Genomic DNA, 12,447 nt, shown 5'->3' with positions numbered 1-12,447 from the left:
GCAAAGTATAATACAAATGTGAAGAAGATCACCTTTGTCTTAAGGGGTGAGCTGGCACCGTCAGCAGCCCCTGGGAACCTGTTAGAAGGGTAGGATCCCAGGGCTCATCCCAGCTAACTGAAGCAGAGCTGGCATTGTCACAGGTGGCTGTTGTCTCCAGGTCCCCTGGTGCTTCACATGCCTGCTCAAGTCCCCATGTCCTGCCCCTCCTGGTACCTCCACCTGTGACATCCATCACTTGTTGATCAAATAATTTTTCCACTAACTATATATTTGAGTTGGCACCTGTGATGAAATCTCTTTGTCATCTCTGTTGGAGTAGGAGGGAATTCAATAAAAAATAATTTCAGTACAGTGTGATAAGTCTGCCAAGTGAGGTATAGGCTATGGGCTACAGAACTTTTTCATTCTCTTGATAAAGTGTTGCTGTATTCTGTGTGCCTGGGGCTCTGCTAGCAGAGGGGTATAGTGTAAGGTCAGACAAGCTTCCTGTCCTGAGAAGCTTAAACCCCATGGAGAGAGTGGATGATAAGCGTAAAGAAACATACAAACAAGATAACTATTCATGGTGATAAAATGCTTTGCAAGGAAGAAATGGGGTGATAGGAGAGAGTGGTGGTACATAGGGCAGTTGGGGAGTTGAGGATCACAGGAGATAACCCCCGGACAGCCCATGAAAGACACTTGATAAGGTTATTATTCTTCCTACAACCGTGAACATTTTATCTGCTGACTCTCCTGGTTTTTAATTTGCAGCAGTGCATGATGGATTTCTGTTCCCAAACAAAGCCTCTCTTTCCTTAGGGTGTGTGGCAACCTAACATATGTCACTGCAGTGATGGCCCATGGGCTTCCCAACCTCTCAGCACAGAGTCCCCCTGTGTTGTCTTCTTGGCCTAAAACAAGATTCTAAACCGAGCAGACAGGATTTCAGAGCCCTCCAGTGCTCCTCCAGGCCTTATAATCAACTCTCTCCTAGAGCGGTCTCTGATGCCTGTGTCAGCCCGGCTCTCTGCTTTGGAGGAAGGACATCTTTTCCTTTCGTGACATTCCCATCCTATCTTCCCTTAGAATCCAGATCCCATTCTCCCTTTCAAGTTGGACGCACATCTCACTTGACCATCTTTGTAACCATACCTGATCACACTAGTGCGTGTAAGTTTCTCTCTTCCCTGATCTCCTACCTGTCTGTCGAGAGCTTGCTCTTTGCCAGGTCCTGCACTCGTTGCTTGGGGTAAATCCGTGGGTGAAAGGATGCGGTCCCCGCTCCTGGAGTGCCTGTGAGTAGACTAAGGCTCTGTTCATGTGGCAGCCACAACAAAGTAAGATGCCCTCAGGACCTATGCTGGGAAGGACACAGGTGCTTGGTACCTCGAGAGTCTGTTTTGAGGGGAGCTGGCCTTGTTGGGGAGGGGTTCCTGGGAGAACCGAGGTCAAGATGCTAAGTAGACCTCAACTCAGTAAAGAGAGGCAGAGAAGCAGGGTATGCAAAGGCAAGTGGAAAGAAAGGGGCGAAAGCCTTTTGGAAGCATGGGAGATCCCTGTCTCTGTGCCTTATGGCTCCCCACGTAGTCTGGCTGCTTCCCCCACTTCTAGGCTCTGTGGTCAAATTCAACAACCATTCTCAAACCTCCTCTTATTTGACCCGTTGGCAGCATTTGGCACAGTTAATTGTACCCTTCTCCTTGAAATGTTTTTGTTGTTGTTGTTGTTTTTTATTGACTCCCTGGACACTGTGCATTTCTGGTGGTCTTCCTGCCTGCCTAACAGCTCCTTCACTGAGCCTCCCCATTGAGGTGTCCCAGGCTTTTGTCTTTGGCTCTCTTCTCTCCTTCCTCAAGCTAGCTATAAATACCATCTCTAAGTTTATCCTTTCCAGCTCTGACTTGTCACCTGTGAGACTCATGTATCCGTCTACTCACTTAGCACCCTCCCCCTCTAATATCCATTAGACATCTTAAAATTAATAAGGCCCAAATTCAATTTGCCTGCTTCTCCCTGCCCCCCACCCCATTGCTCTTCCCAGTCTTCCTCTACCCCACTAAATAGTTATTCAAGCCATAAACCTTGGAATCATCCTTGACCTCTCTCCTCGGATCCACTCCCATTCAATGCTTTAGCAAATCCTGTCTGCTCAACCTTTTGCATCTATCTGTAATCTTTGCACTTCTCACCATCTCCCCTGCTACCCCTTGATCTAAACCACCCCGACTCTTGCTCAGATCATTGTGGTCCAACTCCTAACTGCACTTCTGCTACTGGCCCTGCTGTTATGGCAGCTGGCATGGTCCTTCTCCAGTAGAGTCAGATCATGCCACTCTTGGCTCAGAAACCTACAAAAGCTGTACCATGTCACTAGAATAAAAGCCAAAGTCTTTACAGTGACCCATTTCCTCCTTCCCTTAGACACTGTTCTAATGTGTATAATGTGTATTCTCTTCCATGCATTCTTAGAAAATGTGTATAGTTAATTTATGTGCAGGTTTCTCAAACTTTTAACTCTATAATTGTATTTTAATATGTAAGTGGTATTGTTATAGATGTCATTCTGATTCTTTCTTCACTCAGCTCAATATCTTGTTCTGTTGCTAATGTATGATAATACAACCAACTATCCACATTAGATAAAACATTAATACCATAATTGAATTAAAAAGGAGAAATGAAAGGAAATTAGTGTATAATAAAAGATGTAATTTGATATGTAAATGCCCAGGCACAGATATACCAGAAGACATAATGAAATATGTGCTTTTAAGGAAAAGCTTTGGATTTAAAGGAGAAGCGAAGATTTAAGTACTGTTGTGCAAACTTTCTGTAAAGCTTTTGTTATTTTCAAGTAAGAGCTAAATAGACACCTATGTGACAAACAATTTTCCCATGTGAATGTTTGGCAAGACATTTGACAGTTCTACGGGGCATGGTATATGTGTGTTTCCTGCGCATTGTGGGACCTCTAGTGTTCCTGCCCTGTTCCCAACTGTGACAAACAAACGGGCCCCCACAGATGTCTAGAATGCCTCCTGGAGATGGATCGCAGACCGAAATCTAAAGCCATAATATTTCTAGAGGAAAACCATAATATTTCTAGAAGAAAACCTAGGAGAAAAATATATGTGACCTTTGTTTAGGCAAAAAAGAACTTAGCTACAACACTAGAAGATGAGCCATAAAACGAGAAATGGATAAATTGGACTTCACCAGTGAACTAAAAATGTTTGCTTTTCAAAAAGACACTGTCAAGAGAATGAAAGGATATACCACAGATGAGGAGAAAATATTTGCAAAGTGTATTTCTAAGGAAGGGCTTGTATCTAGAATATATAAAGAACTCTTAAAACCGAGTACTAAGAAAACAACCCAATTTTAAAAAATGATGAAGTGACATGAAAAGACATTTCATCAAAGACGTATGGATAGGAGATAAGGCACATGAGAAGATGTTCAACAGCATTAGTCATTAGGGAAGTGCAAATTAAAACTAAACTGGCTGCAGTTAGAAGGACAGACCGCATACCAAATGTTGGCAAAGATGTGGATTCCAGAACTCTGACACACTGTTAGTGAGAAGGTAAAAAGACACAGCCACTTTGGAAAAGATTTTATTTATTTATTTGAGAAAGAGTGAGAGACAGAGCATGAGTGGGGTGAGGGACAGAGGTAGCAATACATTCCCCACTGAGCAGGGAGCCCATATGGGGCTTGATTCTGGGACTCCAGGATTATGACCTGAGCCGGAGGCAGTTACTTAATTGATTGAGCCTCCTAGGCACCCCGGTTTCGCAGTTTCTTAAAAAGTTAGGAAATATCTTCTATGTTATCTAGCCATTGCTCTCCTAGGTGTTCACCCAAGAGAAAAGAAAGCAAGCAAGCTGACTCATATACAGATATTCATAGCATGTTTATTTGTAATATAGTTGACCCTTGAACATCATGGGCTTGAACTGCATGGGTCCAACTAAAATGTGGATTTTTTAAATATTAAATTAACCTGGATTAATTAAACATGGATTTTTAAAAATACTTAAAGATAAAATTAAGATAAGATTTTAAAATAAAATATAGTATAGCCCGATAAATGTGTTTTCCGCTAAGATCTTCTTAACCTTTTCTCTCTAGCTTACTTTATTGTAAGAATTATAGCATATAATGCATGTAACATATAAAATACTTACTGTCAGCTATTCATGTTATCAGTAAAGCTGTGGTCAATAGTAAGCTATTTGTGATTAAGCTTTTGGGGAGTCACAAGTTATATTGCAGATTTGTGACTGTGAGGGGATTGTCACCCCCTAATTCCTGCATTGTTCAACAGTCAACTGTAGTCAAAACTTATAGTAAAAACTCAGAAATGACACAAATGTCCATTTACAGGTAAAGGGATAAATTGTAATATGTCCAAAATTCCCCTGGGAGGGGTATTTCCCCTCTGACAGCCTGAAGTCCAGATCTCTGAACTTCATGTTCAAAGCCTTTCAACAGCAATTTTCATTCCACTTTCTCTCTGGACGTTACCCCCTGCCCCCAGATGCCCTCTACATCGAGTTCTCCAAGTTCCCTGAGTACTCTGCATGCCTTTAAAGGTGAAGCTTTGCAACTATAGTTATTAAGTCTTGGCTACCCTGTCCTTTATTTTGAGTTTCTTTGTGTGTTTGTTTCAGATGATCTATTCATCTGTCTGTCTGTCTGTTCTCTGTGCCCAACATGGGGCTTCAACTCCTGACTCTCAGATCAAGAGTCCCATGCTCCACTGACTGAGTCAGCCAGGCGGCCTTATTTTGGCTTTCTTATCCTGTCAGACTCCTACCAAAGCATATCCCTATTCTCCACAGTTAGATGCTCCTTGACTTAAACCTAGCAGAACTCCTAGATAGGATGTTGAGTTCGTTTATGAGTACATCTGCCCTCCAAACTGTCATTTGCTCAAGGGCAGGAAATGAGACTAAGTCTTTTGGTTTTTTAATCCTTTGGCCTTAGTACAGAGCTTGGTAGACCATGGGTACTTGAATGAATAAATGAGCAAAAGGTTGGATTGGTGTTCAGGTCTGTGTCTTACTGTTGAAAATAGTAATCTCAGCAGCTGGGATAGTTTTAAATGTGAGTGGGATCTTTCATTTAACTGAGTGAAGCTCCATTTCAGCACCAGTACAACCAACATTTGTAACCCTAATCATCTCATAGGTCACTAGGACAAGTACCAGAGATTCTTAACTATTGCAGCACCAAAAATAGTACCAACCCAAATGTTCTTCAACAAGGAACTGATTAAATCTCAGTTTCATATAATACAGTTATTTGTGTTGGTTAAAAAAACTCAGGTCTTTTCAAACGAATGTGGAGATATGTAAGTAAATAAAATTTTGAATAAAAAGTTTCAAAACTATAGAATAGGATCCTGATTTTGAGAAAGAAAACTGTCTATGCATATAGATCTGTGTATATACTATGTTAGTTCTTAGGAAAATCCAGAAAAGACACTCAAGTAGTTGAGACGTGATGGGAAAACATTCTTTTCTTTTTTCCTTTTAACTTTATATGATTCAGTATTATTTGAATTTGTTATGAGCATGGATTGTTTTAATAATTAAAAAAACACACAGATTAAAAATATATACCTGACCAGTTTATTTCACATACCTCCAAACATTAATTCTTAAGATACATTTTTTTAAAGTTTTATTTATTTATTTGACAGAGCATGTGCAGGGGGAGGAGCAGAGAGAGAAGGGAGAATCAATCCCAGGACCCTGGGACCATGACCAGGGCCGAAGGCAGATACTTAGCTAACTAAGCCACCCAGGCGCCCTAATTCTTAGGATAATTTTAACATTTTAGATGTATATAACATATTCCTCAGTTGTAAGTTGTATTACCCTGTGATATTATTTTCACCGTCAGATATCTTTTGGGGGGAGGTGCAGTGAGGAGGGCACTCCAGGGCAGGAAGGGTGTATAAGGTATTGGAGTGTGGCTGGTGGTTTCCCTCTCCTATTCCTAGCCCAGTGTGCTCTTTAGGAAAGCTCAGCTACCACCTGAATGAACTAGAATGCTCTGACTCCTTTGGTTGGGGAAGCACATGGGCTTTGCCATCACAGACCTTTTTTAACTTCTGGTTTTGCTGCTTATTAGCTGTGTGACCTTGGCCAGGGGTCTTAATAGCTTGGAGTTAGGTTTCCTTCTCTGCAGCGTTGGGATGCTGGTGGCATATTCATTTTAGGGTGGTGGTGAGGCTTGGGTGTTAACTGTTGCAAACACACGTGGTACTTAACGAAGGTTTGCTTTTGTTACTCTGATTATTGTGGTGAAGGTCAAATCCAGCACCTGAGAGAAATGAGGCGAGATTAAAGGAAAGCAAATGACGAGGGGTGCCTGGGTGGCTCAGCGGGTTAAAGACTCTGCCTTCGGCTCAGGTCATGATCTCAGGGTCCTGGGATCCAGCCCTGCATCGAGCCCCGAATCGGGCTCTCTGCTCGGCAAGGAGCCTGCTTCCCTTCCTCTCTCTCTGCCTGCCTCTCTGCCTACTTGTGATCTCTGTCAAATGAATAAATAAAAATCTTTAAAAATTAAAAAAAAAGGAAAGCAAATGACGAAAAGGACAATTTTTAAATGTATTTCTGTGAGAGAGAGAGAGCGAGAGTGTGAGTGCAGAGGGGCAGAGGCGGACAGAGAAAAAGAATCCCAAGCGGACTTAGTGCTGGGCGTGGAGCCCAAGGCACGACCCGATTTCCAGGACCCTGAGATCACGTCTGGAGCCGAAATCAAGAGTCCGCTGCTTAACTGACTGAACCAGCCAGGTGCCCCGAAAAGGACAATTTTTAATGAAGTTTGTAGATACAATTCGATTTCCCAGTTACTCTTCCCTGCCTTCTTTTTTTTTTTTTTTAAGATTTTATTTATTTGAGAGAGAGAGAGCGAGCATGAAAGGGGCGAGGGGCAGAGGGAGAAGCCGGCTCCCTGATGAGCAGAGGGCCCGATGTGGGACTTGATCCTGGGACTCCAGGATCATGACCTGAGCCGAAGGCAGTTGCTTAACCAACTGAGCCACCCAGGTGCCCTTCCCTGCCTTCTTTTTTTTAAAAAAATTAAGCCTTTGTGGGGCACCCGGGTGGCTCAGTCGTTTACACATCTGCTTTCGGCTCAGGTCATGATCTTGGGGTCCTGGGATTGGGCCCCATGTGGGGCTCTCTGCTCAGTGGGGAGACTGCTTCTCCCTTTTCTTCTGTTTTCTCTCTCACTCTCTCTCAAGTAAATCAACAGTTAAGAAAATAATAAAAACTGAGTAAAAATTAAGCCTTTGCTAAATGCCTGTAAATGTATCACTGCTAGCTCAGTAGGAATTGTAGGAAGGCCCAGAGCAAATACTTCCCAGTGTGAGCTAGGTGGAGAGAATTGCATGGACTGGTGAAAAGCATTTATGGGCCAAGAGGCTTGGATACCTTGTCTGCAGTGCTGGAGTGACCCCGGAAGCCAGGCGTGCCCCTGTGCACTCAGCAGGGCACCTGGTTAGCCGAATGTAGTGGTGGGACCAGCACACTAGCCCTGGGGCTGGAAGCTCCATGAATTCCCAGGTATGGTCAAGCTTTCCATTGGGCTCCTCGTACCTAGAACATGTCTGTGACTCCAGAGTGCTTCTGAGAAATGGTCCGGAGCTGCTTATCTGCCTGGCAGAGCCATCCCAGGCTGCTGTCACCTTGGGGACAGAGGAAATGAATAAGGAAAGGCAGTTGACATGCTGTCAATGGGGTATTGCCTTCAGTGTCTTTGGGTCTTGCTGCCTGGTATCCCTGGGTCTCTTGGGATGCTGTCAGGTGCAAGTAGAAGGTCTTCTCACCCAACCTTCACAGCTGTGTGAGGCTGAAATGTGTGGCTCCATGAATTGCGGTAGGGGCCAACAAAGTTGGCTAATATTGGGCCCTCTTAAGAGAAGGGTTTCATTTCTTCTATGTCATGTTTGCAAAAGTGATCACGGTAACAGTGAAAATTTACATAATGCTTACTGTGAACTGGGCACTGTTACAATCGCATATATTTTTTATATATTTATACTTAGAATTGCTATATAAATATCTGCATATTATATAACAAACTGTATATTAAAAAAATATATATATATACCTTTTATTCTTCACAGTAGCCCTATGAAATAGGCACTAGTATTACCTCTCATGGTAGCAGTTTTTCAGGTGGGGAACATGAGGCATGAAGTGGTTTAGTAAGTTGTCCAAGGTCATGTGCAGGTAAATGGCAGAACTGGGACTCAAAACACAGCTGCTCTGGTTCCAGATCCCAAGCTCCTGTTAATACTCTATTGCATCTTGATTTGTTTGAACTGATGTTTCAAAACTGGGAAAATCTGGAAAGCTGGCATCTGTTGACATAGCAGAAGAACTGGGGACACGGGGCTGAGTCCCTTTGTGGTAACAGTCGACTGGTGACCAGTCACTCTGGCTCCTTATGTGGTCTCTGCTTTACTCCTGTCCCCACTTGTCCATCTCATGCCCAACTCTGAGTCCTGTTCTCTTGACTCAGCTCCCATACTTATTTGTACCTACAGACACTTTCATTTTCAACCCCTGGCTTAAGGTTGTATAGTATTCACAGATTGGGTATTTATAAAAATGTCAGGCACTTTTCCTCCAAGATAGGGACTGTTTTCATCCCCATTTTCTGTGTGGTCCTTGCAACATGGAGGGGGCAAATACTCAGGTGAAGTGATGGAGACAGGGTTGAAGCTTTGCCTCCACCCAGGGTCTATGCTTCGGTGATTGCATCATGCCTCCTTCCCTTAGGGACTGGGGGTTTCTCCCATCCTGTTAGAGATTCTGTGGTTAAGTTGGTAATTAGAGCAGAAGAAATTGTAGCACTGGAGGAAACAAGTGTGAAAATGTCAGCCTAACAGCCCATGTCTGGTTTTGTCTGTACACAGAGCGGACAGCTATAGAACATAATCATTCCTCTAGACCTATTTGTTGAGTGGAGAATAGATCAGAAAGAGTTTGTTTGTTTGTTTTAACTAAGCTGTATGCCCCATGTGGGGCTTGAACTCCAAACCCCAAGATCAAGAGTCACATGCTGTACTGACTGAGCCAGCTGAGCCAGCCAGGTGCCCCAGAAACAGTTAGTCTTAAAGAGAGAAATCTGAGAACATTTCAAAAAAATGAATTGGCACCTCATATATGTTTAAAATTTTTAAATTTACTGAACCCCCCCCCCCTTTATTGTTGAAAAAAATGGCCTTTTTCTAGCCAGGTATCACTGAGGAATTTTTTTTTTTGGTAAGAAAATGTAACAATCCTGGCCCATTTCTCAGGAAAGTTTATTTTAAAGTTCCCAGAATTCTTTTTAAGTGGTTTGAGATTTGGAGCCTAGTGATAGTAAGCACAGCTGAGAAATGAGGTTTTGGCCTGGTTATTGTCTAACCAGGTGGGCTGGGGTCCTTGAACTTTAAGAAGCTTTTGTGTTTCCAGCTGTACCAGGGGATTAGTGGCTTAGTCCCACCTCATGGGAGCAAGTTTTATTGTTACCTCTTATAGGGCTGAAACCATAATGCCATGGTTTTTTACACAACACCATCTGCTTCAGGATCTCAACATGCTTACTTAGAGTGTGTTTCCCCCCACCCCTGCCCTGACTCAAGTCCCTCTCTCTACATAAGTTCAGTATCTGGAAGAGTGAATTCACTTTGGACAGAGCAACAGATGTGTGTGGTAATATGTAAAATGCAGTCGGTTGGTTATCGATCAATTATGTGGTCACTGAGCATCTCATACAGGCCCGGCAGTGTCTTAGAGTTTGCAGCGGAAAGAAAGGTAATCAAAATGTGGTTCCTACCTTGGGGGACCTGGCTGGACAGGTCAGACAAAAGCATACGAAAAGTATGACAGCCCCAGGAAGTAAAATAAAATGTAGTAATGGTAAGAAGAGAGAGCACACAGCCATGATTCCTTTCCCACGGAAGGCTTCCGGCGTGCAGTACTGGAGGTCTGAGTTCTTTTTGCTAAGGTCCCTGCTTGGGCAGCAGCAGAGCCCACAAGGAGTGTGTGCCATGCAGTTAGAGGGGCATTTGGAGGGGGAACAAAGCTGCTTGTGTAAGCACGAGGGGGAGTGCTCATCTCTTCAGCGATGTCCGGAAATTCATTCTGTAACAAAGAACTGTAATTCCAAGTCAATGACACCTTCTAAATCCTCTCAGACTATGCCCAAAATTATAGAGAAGGAATGGTGAGTTAGTTCCGTTCAGCCAGAACTGGATAGCTGTGTACTTTGCTCAAATGCCTGGATCTAATGGAGATGGGACAGCAGCCAGGAGATAGAGCAAGTCAATACAGGACCGGGAGAACTCTGATCCTGGAACAGATAATGAGGAAGGGCCAGGATTTGAAAGCATGACCTCTAAGTCTTCCTGTGTAATGAACAGAGTATAATGGAGGGCTGAGATCTGAGGCCTGGGCACACCTGTATCTCTGGCTCCCGGCCTGGCTGCATCTTCACAGAACTTGAATAAGCTCTGTGGGAACCTGACAGTCTTTAGGCCACCTTCACAGCTTACCAAAAATGGTAGAAGGCAGGAGATCTCTAAAGGAGATAGGTGTGTGGCTTTAGCGCTTGAGGGACTTCAACGTCAGTGTCAAGACCTGGCTTCCCCATTTAGTAGCTGTGTGGCCTTGAGCAAGTCACTAACCCTTTCTGAGCCTCCAAAATCAGCCATAAAATGGGAAGAAGAAAGATGATAGTACCTATAGGATTATTGTGAAGACTAAGAGAGGATAAGAAACCACTTAGTGTATACGGCACATGTGAATGTGCAGTAAATCAAATCTTATATTATTAAAGGAGAGGATCATAAAGATAAATATTTTAAATGGATTTTTCCTTCTCTAAGTTCTGGACCGGGATTAGAGAGAAAGTGGGAATTATTTCATTCTTCTCCATCTCCGTCTTTGAGAGGATAAATAACTCACACGACAGACACGGAGTGGGATGAAGATTTAGAGAAAGGCCCTGGCTTCTAGGCCTTCAAAACCCAAACTTACTTAAAACTATAAAAGGTGAATTTTCTGAAGGCGTGGGTGGAAGATGACTGCCAAGGGACCAGAGTATTTTATTTCTCGCTCCTTGGAGAATCTTAGAAATCTTAGAGCAAGGTTTCTTAAACACTGATGTGCACACAAGTCCCCCGAGAGTCTCCATTTCTCATAAACTCCCAGATGCTACTGCTGGTCCTCAGACCACATTTTAAGTTGCAAAGTCCTGAGTCCTTGAGTCCTGTAGCATGGTTGAAACCTCTACAGCATTTTGGTGAGAATGCTCATCCAATTCTTGCTTGAATACTTCCAAAGATTACATGCTCTTTCTGTATCCAGATGGCAGGCGTGATGAGAATGTGTGTCTTTTACTGAGCTGATAGAGCCATCCATTGATCCTAGTTCATTACTTTGACAGCAGTGGGGGTGGAGACATGACACAGATAATGCCTAGTCCTGAGAAGGCTTTTAACCTGGTTTTGGTCTTCTACGAGGTACGTCCATGGATGGGCTCCCACGGTTATGATGGGAGGCCAGGGCTACAACCCCTTGAAAATGTAATTTTTGTTTGCATGTACATTTTCCTGGGTAAAGTTCCCATAGCTTTCAGTAGTTTTTCAAGGGTGTCTGTCTGTTCTCTCTAGAAGATTAAGAATCATTGGATTCTTTTTCATAGAATGTCGTATCCCTCATAGATCTATTTGGAAGGCTAGACCCTCCCTACTCTTTTTTTTCTTTTTCTTTTAAATTTTATTTATTTATTTGACAGTGAGAGAATGGGAGAAAGAGGGCACAAGTGGGGGAGCAGCAGGCAGAGGGAGAAACAGGCTCTCCGCTGAGCAGGGATCCCAACACGGGGCTCGATCCCAGTACCCATGGATCATGACTTGAGCCGAAAGCAGACACTTAACGACTGAGCCACCCAGCTACCCCCTCCTTAGTCTTTATAATTCTTGTCTTTTTTAACACTTGTTTCTTAATTCTTTGAATAGTATAGTTTCAGGCACACTGTTTGTCCTGCCAATTTTTCCTAGTTTGTCAGGGTCCCTCTAAAATACCTCCCCCCCAACCCCAAACCATGTACAAGCTAAACATCAGGAGTCATTGAACCAGGAGGTATGGGACATCTTTCCTTGATTTGACTTGAGACTTCTTATAATTCTTTCTAAAAGTACAATATCTTCTCTGGAAACCATAGGGTACTTGACAGTATGATCATTTTGGAATGTTATGTTGCAGATTAAGAAAAAAGAAGAAATTGGGACTCCTGGGTGGCTCAGTCGTTGGGCATCTGTCTTTGCCTCAGGTCATGGTCCCAGGGTCCTGGGATCAGGCCTGGCATTGGGCTCCCTGCTCAGGGGGAAGCCTGCTTCTCCTTTTCTTATTCCCCCTGCTTCTATTCCCTCTCTCGATGTATCTCTCC

At 43.4% G+C, this 12,447-nt stretch overlaps 1 protein-coding gene across 5 annotated transcripts in view; it reads left to right on the top strand.

Annotated features, from left to right (window-relative positions):
• The window catches only part of LOC309862014 (uncharacterized protein), a 368,153-nt gene that overhangs the window by 72,225 nt on the left and 283,481 nt on the right, over window positions 1–12,447 (top strand). The window lies entirely within an intron of this gene.

The sequence above is a fragment of the Mustela nivalis genome (assembly GCF_964662115.1).
Source record: "Mustela nivalis genome assembly, chromosome: 3".
NCBI lineage: Eukaryota > Metazoa > Chordata > Mammalia > Carnivora > Mustelidae > Mustela > Mustela nivalis.
This window is presented reverse-complemented; position numbering and strand designations above follow the sequence as displayed.